Source organism: Pinus tabuliformis, chromosome 5_1, assembly GCF_031772625.1.
Source record: "Pinus tabuliformis cultivar Carrire ecotype Pingquan chromosome 5_1, CPIR1, whole genome shotgun sequence".
Taxonomy (NCBI): domain Eukaryota; kingdom Viridiplantae; phylum Streptophyta; class Pinopsida; order Pinales; family Pinaceae; genus Pinus; species Pinus tabuliformis.
This window is the reverse complement of record NC_142305.1, coordinates 390746134-390760605: the sequence shown is the minus strand read 5'-3', so window position 1 is coordinate 390760605 and position 14472 is coordinate 390746134. Positions and strand designations below refer to the sequence as shown.

The 14472-nt window shown below is 35.2% G+C and overlaps 1 long non-coding RNA gene across 2 annotated transcripts; it reads left to right on the top strand.

The window, feature by feature from the left end:
- The first annotated feature begins 2400 nt into the window (after nucleotides 1–2400).
- Nucleotides 2401–7318, top strand: LOC149165094 (uncharacterized). Of its 2 annotated transcripts, XR_016260303.1 has the most exons (4): nucleotides 2401–2473; nucleotides 3298–3396; nucleotides 7017–7090; nucleotides 7237–7318. It is a non-coding gene; the product is annotated as an uncharacterized LOC149165094 (long non-coding RNA). The 2 variants fall into 2 exon arrangements; XR_016260302.1 differs by lacking the exons at nucleotides 2401–2473; nucleotides 3298–3396 and adding an exon at nucleotides 5320–5660.
- The last annotated feature ends 7154 nt before the right edge of the window (nucleotides 7319–14472 follow it).

The following is a 14472-nucleotide window of genomic DNA, read 5'->3' as shown; positions in this document are numbered from 1 at the left end:
CCCAAACACCTCCTCTTCTCGGGACCCCTCGCTGTCTCGGCGCCATGAGCAGGGGAGCTCTCGTGCGTATTACCGTGGGAGGCAAAGTATCAAGACGCAGAGCCTCAATTCTTCCACCCAGAACCTCCTTAATAAAAATCGGAACCAGAGTATGGACCCTCGCGATCCTCTTCACTGATAAGAGCCAAGAGAACGCAGACTGAACAGAGGTGAAGCCCCTGCCACTACTCACATCTCCAGAACTTGGCCTCTTCCCGACCTTCTCATAAAACAACATAACAATAGACCAGACATACCACCACTGGATCATATGCGCCATTAAATAGACCTCTGTGCGGACCAATCTAGATGCAAACAGAGCGAACCCCATCTTATCAGCGTACAGGGCGTTTAAGTCGTCACGCCTGAGACCATTTCCCCTCTGCAAAGCCATCTCTTCGACATTTAAAGGCATTAATACGTTGCAGGGCCGACGAGTGTGGCCGTCCTGACCTGCCAACACAGGACGCCAGCTGCCCATCACTCCAGGCTCAAGCATTTGACAAGTTGCCACCCGCATCCGGGTTTTTTTAAATTTATATTTATTTTAAGATGTAATTTCTATTAAATTTGAAAAATTATTAAATTTTTTTATTAATAAATTTATATTTGAAATTAAATAAATACATTATCAATATATTTAATATATAAAAATACTATTTGATATAAGATTTATATGAGAAATTCATAAAGTAAGATTTTTTTTATAAATCTAAAATAAAAATAACTTTATATAATATTCATTCTAATAATGTTAATTTTGGTAAGGTATTTCTACCACTCATTTAGAACTCTTAAACTAGTTATAATGTTTTCCTTGGATCTAAAAAAACCTCTTAAACTAGTAATAATGTTTTTATTGGATCTAAAGAAAACACCTATCTGTTTGAAGAAATAAGTATTCCATTCAAGCAAGCCAAGGGACAATAGCAAACAACAAGTTTTGGCATGCAAACATGTTTCACATTACTATTACTTTTGAGAAACTTATAAAAACACTTTACATGACAAGGTCGACTTTTGCATTTATGTAATAATGACACATGCAAATTTCATGAATCTTAACACTAATATGTCAAACAAAGCATTAAAGATTTGATTGTACACAATCAAATTATTATATAACTAGCATAAATGCATAGCACTAAGTTTAAAGAGTTCAAAAATAACATGTTCAATTTGATAATCAATCAGATTAATAATAAATAAATTAAATTATTTTAAAAAATAATAAATTTCAACCTATAATGTTAAATTTTATAAATTTTGAATTTTTAAAAATCAAACCTAGAGTAATATGACTTTGAAAAAAAACTAATACATTATCTACTTCATACCCCATAAATAATAACATCATATAAATATTTAAATTAAATTTAAAAATAATTAAAACACGGATCCAAAACACAAACACAACGATCACACTTCCTAAATTTTGATAGCTAGCCTATTGACATTTGAACTCCACGCCTTTGGTGGCTGCACAAAGCGAAGTAGTGGACACAAGAGCTAGTTGGGAGAAGTTTGTTAGACGTCTCCATCAATATAAACGTTCACATTCTATTTTGAGAAGAAAAAAGAAGCATTCGGAGAGTGGAATCTATGTCGGTATGTCGGTGATTGGTCCTGTATAGCCAAAACAATATATTTTGGTTGTGTGTGCTCAGTTGCTCTCGAACTTCAACGAGACCAGCGATTATTCTTCGTCCTTTGCGCATGTCGGTACGAGTCCATGCAGTTTTTGTGTATATTTTATCATTTCTGCTGCCGAACTAAATGGTGGGCAAATATGGATTTCGTATATGTACTCTGCCCTAAATTCTTCAGTTAGGGTATAATCATTCATTAATTTTTTTTGGTTGGCTATGAATCTGAGAGGGTGTAATCGTTATTTAATAATAAAAATTGGTGTAGTAATCATTAACAATTGCCTGCCCATGGTGCAGTAATTTACTCATCTATCCAGTAAGTAATTTACTCTGGACAACATAGGCGTGTCAGAAATTTACCCTTAATGGCATGGCATATGCCATTATCAGGGAGAGGTTCGGTACATGATTATAGTATCTGAGGCTGACGATGCAGCAATATTAAACAAGGTTGTCCTCGTATAGTTTCAAAAAGGAGTAGTTCTCACGGGCGTACAAAGCTGGAATTGGAATTGGAATTAGAATGATTTGATTTGATTGGACAATCTCATAGTTCTTACCGCAATTACAATAAAAAAGAATGTTGCAGAGGGAGTTGTTTATTTTTGTAGATTTGAAACGGAATGCATGATTATACCAACTGTGAAATATTATTGTAATTCACTTGATTTCATTTTTGAACTGATTTTATCGGAACGATTTTCTATTTCCAGGGATTTCCAAGGTGCTCATGTGAAGCAGAAGCAAAAAGATAGACATGCGGAAGGTCTTATATCCAAGCTCAGGTGAGACTGACGGATGGGGCTTTTTTTAGGGTGCAAATTCCGTGTGTTTTGTGGAAGTATAAGAGGGCCAGTCAAATCGTTGGTTTATATTTCTTCGGTCTGTGTTTGTGAGTGGCGTGGGTTGTAGGGTGGGATATTATGGTAGCTCGTCAGTCCTGAATTCTTTTTGTTGAATGTTTACCTTTGCTCCTCTTGCCTTCTCAGTCTTTCTGACTTTGGAGATTTTGCAATTTTTGTTATTAATTACAAATATACAATAGGTACGAATTGTTCCGTGAGGACTGAATAACCTCAGCTTTTATTTTCTGAGTTAAATCACTGCGTACTTCAGTACTTCACACGATCTCGCAATCTGTCCAATTAAATGTCTTGTTGGTTTGCAGCTTAGGAGATGAAACAGAAAATGGAGAATACTCTGAATTTTCAGTACATTTTTCGGTTTTCCAGGCTATTTCTGTTTCTCTGCTCCGTCTGCCTCCGAATGTAACGAGGCAAATTGTGCTTTGTTCTTTAGGCTTCCTATTTTAATCTTTCTTTTGTTCTCTGTTAATGTGTAGTGTGGGGTATTTTACTCCATCTCTGTTTCTGTGGCAGTGCTTTAGTTGGATATCACGTTTGCCTTCTTTGAGTCTTCCTTATCTCCCTGCTTTCTCTTATTGTGGATGCAATTAGACACGATTCCGTGTAGTTCTGTTGTGTTATTATTTGTTGCTGATGGGAAGAATGTATTAGTCTCATGATTTTAAGCTTCTTTCGAATGAAATTGCTTCACATGAGAGTATGGGCTCATTGCTTACCCTCAACAATGTTTGGTTTGTTTGCAGCTCAGAAGACTGGTATTGAAACTGGATAATAGGTTAAATCTCTTTCAGCGACTTTGGTATGATGGGATTGTTTTCGGCGGACACAAACTCTACCGCAAGGTCGGTACACGATCTATTTTATTTTATTTTATTTGTTTTCCGCGTTACTTTTTTTAACCTCTACGCATTTTCGGGAAAACTTAAAGGCCTCGGTTGGTATCTTGTTACGAAAAATACATATTTGGCTAAATATTTTTTTGATATAAAATCATTAGTAAATAAAATATTCAATATTTGTTTTTTCTCATTTATTAATTTAAATTAATATAAAAGACGTTAATATAAAAATCTAAATTATTTAAATATTTTTATAAAATAAAATAATTATTAAACAAAATCTTAAATGATATATATATTTTATATTTATTAATTTTAATTAATATAAAAATATTACTATTAGAAAATATAGGGTTTTCAAAATTTTAATTTAATTATCAATAATTATTAGATAAACAGTAAAGATTTAACCTCATACAATATTTTAGAATATTCATAATAATATACCCAAATCAAAGGTTAAGATTTATCTTCAAAGTAGTTATGTTTTTTTGTTTAAAAAAATAAAATTAATTTGATTAATTTAAAAAATGTCATATGAACAAGTGTTATAGGAAGTGGGTTATGGGTTTTTTGGGCATATGGTATTCATAACCCATGGTATTGCCCCATGGTATTGTAATAAATTGTACTCATAGATTAAGAATTTCCATTGTAAAGTAAGACTAAATATTCATGGTTAAAAATCATGTTCTATGCTTTTTAAATTTATATATGTTTAACTTATATACTAGCATAGTCCCCATGGTTAACTCAATTGATCAAGTCCCTGTGGTTAAAGCACATTCGAACTTTGGTTGTGTGGTTGTCTAATATAAATATAATTTTATATTAAAATTATATACAAAAAAATGATATAATCTCTTAAATTTACTTATTCAAATATTACATCATTTTAACTTCATTAATAATATTGGTTAAACATTTAAATTTAAATTTAAATTATTAATAAGTAAATTAATGCTTTAAAAAATACATAAAATTTTCAAAATAAAAGTAAAAACTTCGATTAAAAAAACCAATCATGCAACCAAGTTGCCCAACATGGTGGGTTGTTTGGTAATTTTATGGAGAATTTTTTTAGAAATATAATTATGTATTATATAATGGAAAACAACATTGTGAGTTGTCAGCTAATTTTATGGAGAAATTTTTTGAAATATAATTTTGATGTTATTTAATACATTTTCTCATTAATAATTATTGATTAAAGTTGTTTATTTTTTTATATAAATAAAATGTAATAAAATACAAATATAATAATTTTATATTAAAAATAATTAAATTTATTTTATTCTATTGATTAATAAAAAATAAATATATTTTTAATCATCATAAAATTAAATATATTATTTTAATCATAATTTTAAAAATAAATTATTATTATAATAATTGTATATAATCAATTGATTAATTATCATTATTATAATATTTATACTTTCAAAATCTATCACACTATCTACATATAAAACTATAGCTCAGTTAATTCTTACTGTTTCTTATTCTAATCTATAATATTTATACCTTCAAAATCTATCACACTATCTATATATAAAACTATAGCTCAGTTAATTCTTACTGTTTCTTATTCTAATCTATATTTTGAGTTAACCTACCTTGTCACATTAACCCATTAACCCAGTGTTTTCACTACTATTACCATCACTTATTTTGAGAATAAATCCAAATGGTAATGTATCACCAACCCCATCCATTAATCTAGTACTCTGACTTAGTACTCGTTTTTTTTAGTCCAAGGCCGCAGGGACTGTAGTAATCAATAGGTTGCTTGGTATTAGTAGCAGCAAGCCCATCAAAATATCAAATTTAAAGTTATAATGTAAATGTTATAATAAACCTATTATCTATTCTACTAAATCTTGACATTGTTTTTTCCGATTGGAAGTTTTAACATTTCATTTGGCTCTTCTCGGGGGGGGCCCCAAAACTTAGGGCTGAAAAACATATTGCCAAGAAAATTTTACATAATCAATCAATGTTTGATTAATGCTAGTTTTAATTTGGGATTTCCTCTTCCTGCAAAATCCAGTGCTTCCTTCCGTAATGTATCACCTACCCCATCCGTCAATCTAGTACTCTGCCTTACTTTTCCCTTGAACTTTCTCATCGCGCTCGCTCCTTGGTGGGACCCAGAATCTGAAATGCACTCCATCCTGATGTTTGCGGGCGCCCTTATTTTTAATAGCAGTGGGGCGAATGATGATTCTTGCTGTCCCTGTAAAGACGATTTCTGGGAGAAGGAAGCTGTACGGCACGAGTCCCTGCTACCGATACATCAATAATACTTCACCGATCATACTTGATTATCATGTTATTATAATTCCCTCTGTATTTAATGAAATCGGCTTATTGATTAAATGTTTATTCACAGGACAGGCTTGAAATTTTTGCTAATAACTCTGTAATTCATGTAGCTTCATTTCTCTCTCCAGGGTATACATATTTAACGAACTTGGCTTTCTATGTTTTTATTAAATGTTTATTTACAAGGTAGATTTGAGATTTGCCACTCACGAAAACATAATTCTCTAAATGTTTATTTACAATGTAGGCTTGAGATTTGCCACTAACGGAAACATAATTCTGTAAGGGTGATATTCACCATTGGAATTATAATTCTGGAAGGGTGATATTCCCAAAAAGAAAAAGCTATATTGTATTATATTGAGTCTGTATAAACAGTTTCAGATGGTATATATTATGCAAATAAGAGAAACATAGGACAAAAACCGGAGGAGAGTTTCTTCTGAGTAGATTGCCAAAAACTGGAAGGGTGATATTCACCATTGGAATTAGAGTGGCATTCTGGTAAGGTTATATTCACGATTGGAATTTGAATGGCGATGAGCAAGATAGAAGGATTTTATATAAGAAGTTTTATGTGGGAAGGAGGGGTTTTATCGTTAAAAGTTTTATTATAATTTTTTTAATGAAGATAAATTTATTTTATTTAATTGTTAATTAGTAGTGAAAATGGTTATTATTTATAAATATGAATTGATTTATCAAAATCATGTCAAAAAATATTTAATTTATAATTTTTCATTTTTGTTAAATGTTTATGGATTTTGAATATGTAAAATGTTTCCTTACTTTCAGAGAAACAAACTTTATACTAATTAAATGCAATTTTAAATCTATTTTTGATCTAAATAATATTGTTAAAATTGATGAAATTATCTTTCATAGAGTTATATATCTTTACTAATATCTGGATTTAATATGATACATGAAATCAAATTACTTTTCATTACAATTTAGTAATTTACATTTTTAATTAATTTTCTATAAAATTGGAATAAAAAATAAAATATCATTTTTTTTATAAATATAGTTTTAATTTAAATAACAAAAAAAATGAAATTGATCATTTATTTACTTCCTCTTTTTATTTTCATATTTGATAGTTGAACATGATTTTATTTTCATATTTGAAAGTTGAACATGATTTGATGATGCTTGTATCTTCAAGAAGGATGAATACCTAAAATGTTTTTTTTGTTTTATAATGAAATTGGAAAGCAATAAAGCAAGATCATACACAAAAAGTGTAGACTCTTTTAAACATGATTATGTTCTAACATTAATTATGGATTATGTAGATTATTCCTTGTAGATGGGAGTGCAAAAGAGGATTGAAGCATCCAAATGGATCTTTGACGTATCTATATCTATGGTGAAAAATCTCTCAATTTTTCCTTTCTTTCAATATCTATAATCTCATTAAATTGTTTCATATGTTAAACTTATTACACAACACACCCTTTCAATCTTGGTTTGTACCATGGGGAAAAATGACAAATGTACTTTTTTGTGAGTCAGGCATGTGGTGTGTCATGTAAGGGGGTTCATTATTGTCTACGGTGGGGCATTGCCTTAGTGTTTGCATCAAGGAAGATAGGTACACATTTCACTCTTTACTTTTTTTCCTTTTGCTCTTGCAGGTTTTAGAAAATGTTATAAGCTCTAGTTTAGCATTTACCAAAAATTCCTAGTTTCATTGTTCCATGAAATAGCAAAAGTGGATAAATATTATGTACACATAAAGATGACCATCATTATTTTAGTTGGAAAACAATCTTCACAGAAAAATGTGTTGTGCGTGGATCTATTTTTATTTATGTAAGATTGTTTGTAAGCCAAATTTTAAAATTACATGATTTTATTCATTGAAAATAATAAATAGTACTTAACACCAAGAATTTTTTGTTGGTTTTAGATTAAAATTTTTCAGTGTTTTTGTAAATACAATGACCACAAATAGCCATGCACCATAGAGGATGAATATGATGATGGCACATGTGTCACATGTCTAAATTCAAGGGGGTGCATGTATCTAAATTTAAGGTGGCAAATGCGTAATCCTAGCTAAAGGTTGTAGATCCTTTTATCACAGAAACCCTCACTTCTTGATATAAAGTCCCAAAGAGGGAGGCCACTATCACCTCACCAACCCTTTTTTGCACTTTAGGGTAGCTCTCCTTTGACTCAAAGGGGCCTTCCCCATAATAAGATTGCTAGAACTTGTGCAGGAAAGTCCAAGGTGAAATGAAGAGATGGGTCTAACAAAACAATTTTTATGGATTGAGTAATAAAGGTGGATGGACAGAGTGGAGACTAGTGTCTTTCCAACGAGAAATGGGGTCAAAGAAAGGTTCATGGGAGGCTATCTTATTGAGGAAAACATGGCAATTGAGGTTGTGTTTCAACACACAAGCTATAAAGGCATTTTACTCGTTATTCAAAATTACAAAAATGTAACAAGAGAGATTGCTAAAGCAGGTAAATTCTAACACATTAAAATTATGATTACCTGGAACTAAAGGTATGTATATTTAACCAAATCTAGAGAAATATTCCATCCATAAACAACGCCCCAAGTATAACATAAAGGAAAATGGAAAGAATATACCAAGTTCTTAGTCTATGAGCATGTGTCAAGATAACTCTAGTAATAAGAGAGAGCATTAAGATCTACAAGGAATCCTCATTCACAAAACATTTCCTTGATCCTCCAAAAGAATCCACTAGATATTCAACTAAGATCCAAGGCATTTATCCACTAATCTTACCAAAAATATGTTTCAGCAAATACTAAACCAGTCTGACCTCCTCTACGCTTGATGATCTCCTGAGGTGGGTCTCTTTCCTTGGAAATATATCCAAAATTCAAATAAGGCTTGCAACCACCCAAGGTGGATCGATGAAGGAATAAATCTAGTATATGGAATAGGGAACACTCTCGAGTCATCAAAGCTATACAATGAAAAAAATCTTTAAAAGGAAGCATTCCTCTTTACATGTGGAAGCCCTTGAAACAGGTGCCAAACTCTTTATGGAATGCCCTTCAACTAATCTAACAAAATGCCCCATAATATGGATTGGATTTCATGTGGATGTGTGCAAAGAGGAGCTGTGGTGGTTATAATCAGCTCTCAAAAACTGGGATGTCTTTAAGGGTTGCGTGAGAAGGCAGTGCTCCTCAATATTGGCTGTTTGACCAAGTCATGCCACAAAATGTGCGTACCAAAACCCCACAACGGCTGAGTGCTGCTCAATATTGGGCACTAATGCCTCTCAAGTTTAGATATAACTGCTAATTTCCCTCGATTTAAGGTTCTCCTCTAATATCATATCCCTTCAAATATCTCATAGTTATTGTCTGCAATGAAAACAGTTTCACAGTAGTTCCTTGGTACCCTAGAATATGCTTTGGAGACCTTTCTAGGTGGTGCAATGATCTCCTTTAATGTATTCACCTTTTGCATGTGTTATGTAAGACCATTAAAGCTTCATTAGCAAGCTAGGTGTTCTCTCATTGAGCTATTGTTTAGACCACTCCTTCACATGAACTTCAAATATGCTTTAGCATAGCTTGCTAGGGCATTCCGTCATGCTGGAGTATTACACCACAATAGAAATTCAATTGTTTATATTAGCACAAATGCTGCATCTAGATCAATGGCTATATATGCTAAATATTATTCAATCATTTTGCAGCCTATGACACCATAAACTGTGCAAATAACAGGCCGAAGATACTTAGGTTAGATCAGCAGCCAAAGTATCCAAGATTTTTACATGGTTTGATAGACAATTTATTTGAGGGTAATCAAACCAAAATTCTCATTGTTAATATAAGATATTGTGGGACTTGCAAACCGTTGATTGGCAGCATAGGCATATTTGATAGTGAAGAGCAATGAATAGTCTGAGAAGGATGAAAGTGACTTCCCTGAGCCAGCCTCGAAACAAATGATCCTAACCTCTATCATATGGGCACCTTCTTCTTCTTTTTAATGACAACAGTAGAGAGACAAAACTGGAAAATAATAGGAACCATCCTCAATCATTCCGTGCAGATGCTAAGGTGTAGCTTTTTTTTTGGATGTGGCCCATATGTGACTTTCACCTTTAACCACCAACATATTTTCCTCCAATAGTAACTTGCATAAGATGGCCATGGGCAGGGCTTTACATCTGTTTCTTCAATACAATTTTTAGACTCATATTAATGATCTAATATTGAGTGCATATGTCAAATCTATTGGAAATAGCCTCAGGGGGCACATTGCGAATCTGTTACTTGAAACTTTGAGTGCAACTCCTATAAAAGGTATCTCATACTGCTGGGTTACGGCTTTCCAAGATAATTTTATCATGCAAACCTCAACGATAAGGGGGATAAATTTTGTACTATCCTTTAACGCAGATTTCTTGCATATACTTTGAATCAAATCCTTTATAGATTCTTCCTCTGGTCCCACGTGTTTACTGTAGTAACTTTAATCCATTATAGATGTTGCATCTAACATAAATTCTTTTCTTCTATTAAGTGATAACGGAATAGGACAATGTCCCCTATGTGTCTTGCTGCTTCAACATAGTGTAGTCTAGCTTAAGTACCAAAAAGGATTAGTATGTGCTCTACTATTTCTTATCTTTCTATCAACTTTTCTTAAGACTAATATCTTGTAGATCAGATATATTTTCCCCTGGCTAGTCCTTTGTCATCATATTCTTCATTTCTGTTACGTTCCAATCTATCATGTGATGCTAGCTGTTGTGGGAACTATTCGGATAAATTCAAGGAATGGGTCTTATGCCATATAGATCTCTTCAACATCCAATATTTTTTTCAGAAGAAAAAAGCATTGTATTCATTCTTAGAATTAAACATTACATCTATACAGAACCAGTAGATTCATGGATCATATATGAACTTCAGAGCTAATTTAGTCCGGTCGGCCTATCAGAGGTTCAAAAAACTAATACAGGTACAGATAGTTTCTTCATAATGGCCCATTGGTACAGACCTGTATCATTCACAACAGAGATTCAAAAAAAGATAAGAGGTGCAACATGTAAACCAAACAGACATGTTATCCGGGTAATGGCATCTCCCCAACATCATGCCAGGTTTCCTTCATTTTGATATTCACATGGAAGCCATCTAGCACCTCCCGCACACCAAGCTTGGATAATCTGTCCGCCTCCATATTGAGATTTCTGCATATGTGATGTATGGAGGATTGTTTTAGGGAGCGCCATAATGTCTTGATCTGTTTTAGCCAGCCCTGTAGAGAGGACTTGTGGATAGTGGCTTTTTCTCCCACATAGTCAATAACTACCTTTGAGTCTCCAAAAACATGTATGGTTTGTATGTCCAGGAAATGGGTGAACCACAGTAGCCCCCATAGTGCCATTACCTCTGCCTTAGTGTTGGTGCCCAGTCCTGCCCCCCAGTGAACATGGTATGACAGCTCTGGATGGATGTATAATATGAAGCCACATCCACAATTGCGGTCCTGTGTTGCTCCATCGAAATAGCCCGCCGGATAGTCAATCTCAGGATTTGTGTGTGGTCGGGAAGGCTTTTGTATGGATACACCCTGTAAAGCAGCCTCGATCTTGTTCAAGATTTTCTTCAGCACATCTGTCCCCAGTTCTCTGTGGCTGTTGAATATTATGTTGTTCTGCCACTTCCATATCTCCCATATGAAAATAGCAGGGATGAGGCATCGTAAGCCATGTTGGTTGCTCCACCATATCAGCCAGTTTTCAATGTCACCAAAAAGCGGTACCGAGAAAGCAATTGTGTTTTCCAGATATTGCTAGAGTATTGAGACCTCAGAACATGTTATGAAAAGGTGTAAATTATCTTTTGCTGCCCTCCCGCATAGAACACAGTATCCAGGGCCAGACCAATTTCGCTTCTGAAGATTTTCCCAAGTCAAATTTTTATTCTTCCATACAAGCCAGAGAAAAATGGAGATTTTAATGGGGAGGTGAGGACTCCAAAATTTGGCAAACCAACCATCCCCCAGATGATTTGTTTGCAAACAGTAGAGTCTGTTGTAAGTATCCGCAACCTCAATATTATCTTCTGTCATTTTACCTTCCCAGGCAATCGTGTCACATTCCTCTTCACTGTAGATTCCAGATAGTCTCATATGAATCCGGATGTTATCCTAGTCTGCCGTGACAACACCCATTAGGTTCAGATCGGATGATTTTTTCCATACTGGGCAGTGATTTACCCAGGCAGCAATGAGTTGGTGCCAGAAGAAGATACCTTGATAATTTAGGCACTGAATGATAGAATCTGGGAAAGGGTCTATATCCACCAGTCCCCAAATGTGGTTGCAGCCAATAATGATATGATGTCCAGTGCCAAGTCGCCATGTAAGCATCCTGAGAAATGTATTCCCGATCTTTGTGAAACTACGCCATATGGCAGAGCCAGATGTTTGTCCAATACGGCCCAGGCGCATCCATACTTTGAAATCAATGTCTTTCAAGTATTTTTGTTTAATAACTTGACACCAAATGCCAGTGCCGAAGATCCCATGCCATATGGATTTTAGGAGGAGAGTGTGCCCAAATCGCCGCAAATCGAGGATGCCCCATCCGCCCATCCTCTTTGGCAATGTGATGTGATTCAGCTTCGAGAGGTGGTATTTTTGCTTTTGTCTCATGCCAGACTAGATAAAATGTGTAGTAATTCCATCAAGCTTCTTAATGATGGATGAAGGCAACTGGAATAAATGTGCCCAGTAGACGCTCAGTTGCGTTATCACTGCTTGTACAAGTGTGAAACGCCCTCCCATGGAGAGACATCTGAATTCCCAACCAGAAATTTTCTGAAAATATCTGTCAACCAGCCATTGCCAGTCCAAGATCCTATACTTACAAGGCTTTAAATGAAAACCAAGGTATTTTAAACCAGCATAAATACATTCAGAAGCAATACCAAACAGATTAGCAATATAATCAGTAGTCTGAGAAATCCCTAGTGCATGCATAATGACCGATTTGCTTTGATTCATTTTGAGACCAGTAGCATTTCCAAATCTATTAAAAATTTGAAATAAGTGGAGCCATGCAAACCTGTTGAGGAGCCCCATGATAAGCACGTCATCCACAAAAAAACTGAGAGATCCAAATATTTCTCCCAATTTTAAGAGGAAGAAAATGTCTGGTGGCAACAACATCTGATATGTGTAAACTCAAACCATCCAAAGCAAGTATGAATAAGAGGGGCGATAACGAACATCCTTGTCTAAGGCCCCTGCCCGCCTTGAAATAAGTTGTCAGATATCCATTGATGATAACAACAAACTGAACGTTTGTGACACAGGCCATGATCCATTCAATGGTAGGGGGTTGTATACCAATTTACCAATTTTATCGAGGACTAGTCTCAGGTATACCCAATCTAGGCAATCAAAGGCTTTCTTGAGGTCCACCTTCATAATAGCAGCTTCAAGTTTCTTTGAGTGGATGGAATGTAAACATTCCTGAGCCGTGGCAACAACATCATGGATCTGGCGATGTTTGAGAAACCCAAATTGTTGTGGGGAGATGAATGATGATAGGATGGGTTTCAGGCGGTTGGCAATAGACTTAGAGATGATTTTATAGACGAGGTTACAGAGAGAAATGGGTTGGAAGTCAGAGAAGGTATGAGTGATGGGCTTTTTCGGAATGAGGGCGATATAAGTGGAGTTTAGATGGGGGTGTACAGTGCCCAGAACCCGGGATTCCTCGACGAGGTTAACCAGGTCTGACTGGAACAGATAAAAAAAATGAGTAAATAATTCAACGGTCCAACCATCCGGTCCGGGGCTCTTGTCGCCATTGGTGGGCTCCAGTATTGTAGCAATAATGCTACAACTCCTGGAGCTTCCTATCTCTAATTTTATCAACCCGGTAGTTCGTACAAACTTGGAAGCGACGGTGCTGTATGCACAAGTACTAGCTCTTGTCGCAGCTGTCACTTGGTCAACTGGCACAAGTCCGCTAGGGCTCAAGCCAACTTCTATATGCTCTCAGAAGAAGCTTTATGAGTGATGGACGAAAGCTATCTTGAAGGAAGCTAACCTACTTTGCAAAAAGGAAATTGAAAGCCAACAAAGCATGGAAACCCTAATAAACCCTAATTTAACTAGCTTGACCCTTACAATGCAAAAATGTGAATGAAGCTTCTACCAATGATGCCATTACTTGCAGTGAGTTGAAATACATGAATCTAAGCTATTTGCATCTGAAAAGACATGTTTTTGTATTTTGTCATTAAGTGGTTGGATTTATTGTGATGGTGCTTTTGATTAGGGTTTGACTGTGCAGGAGCGGTTCAAATGGAAGGAAAGCATGGGCAAGGTCAGGATGGCTAGGGGAGGTCCCAAAGGGTCTCTAGCATCAGTCCACAGAAGTCTACCACGTTCGGATGCTCAGCAACCGAGTTTGCAGGCTTCTACAGGAAGTCTGCAGGGGATCCTACAGGAAACTCAGGGGTTCTACAGGAAGTCTGTGAAATTCTACAGGATGTTCGACCGTGGGAGTTTTGGGAGATGGTGAAGTGATGGAGTGGTGTGGGAGGATAGGTGAGATGGAGATGGAACTGGTGATGGCTCAGGAGCAGAGAAGTCAGATGGAGAAAGAGTGTATGCAGTGGGTTGATGGCTGGAAGGATGGGATCAACGAAAGGTCAAGTAAATGGAGCTACGTGAGTAATGGAAGAGCTGGAAGGTAAACGAGCTGAACAGAGGTCGGTTG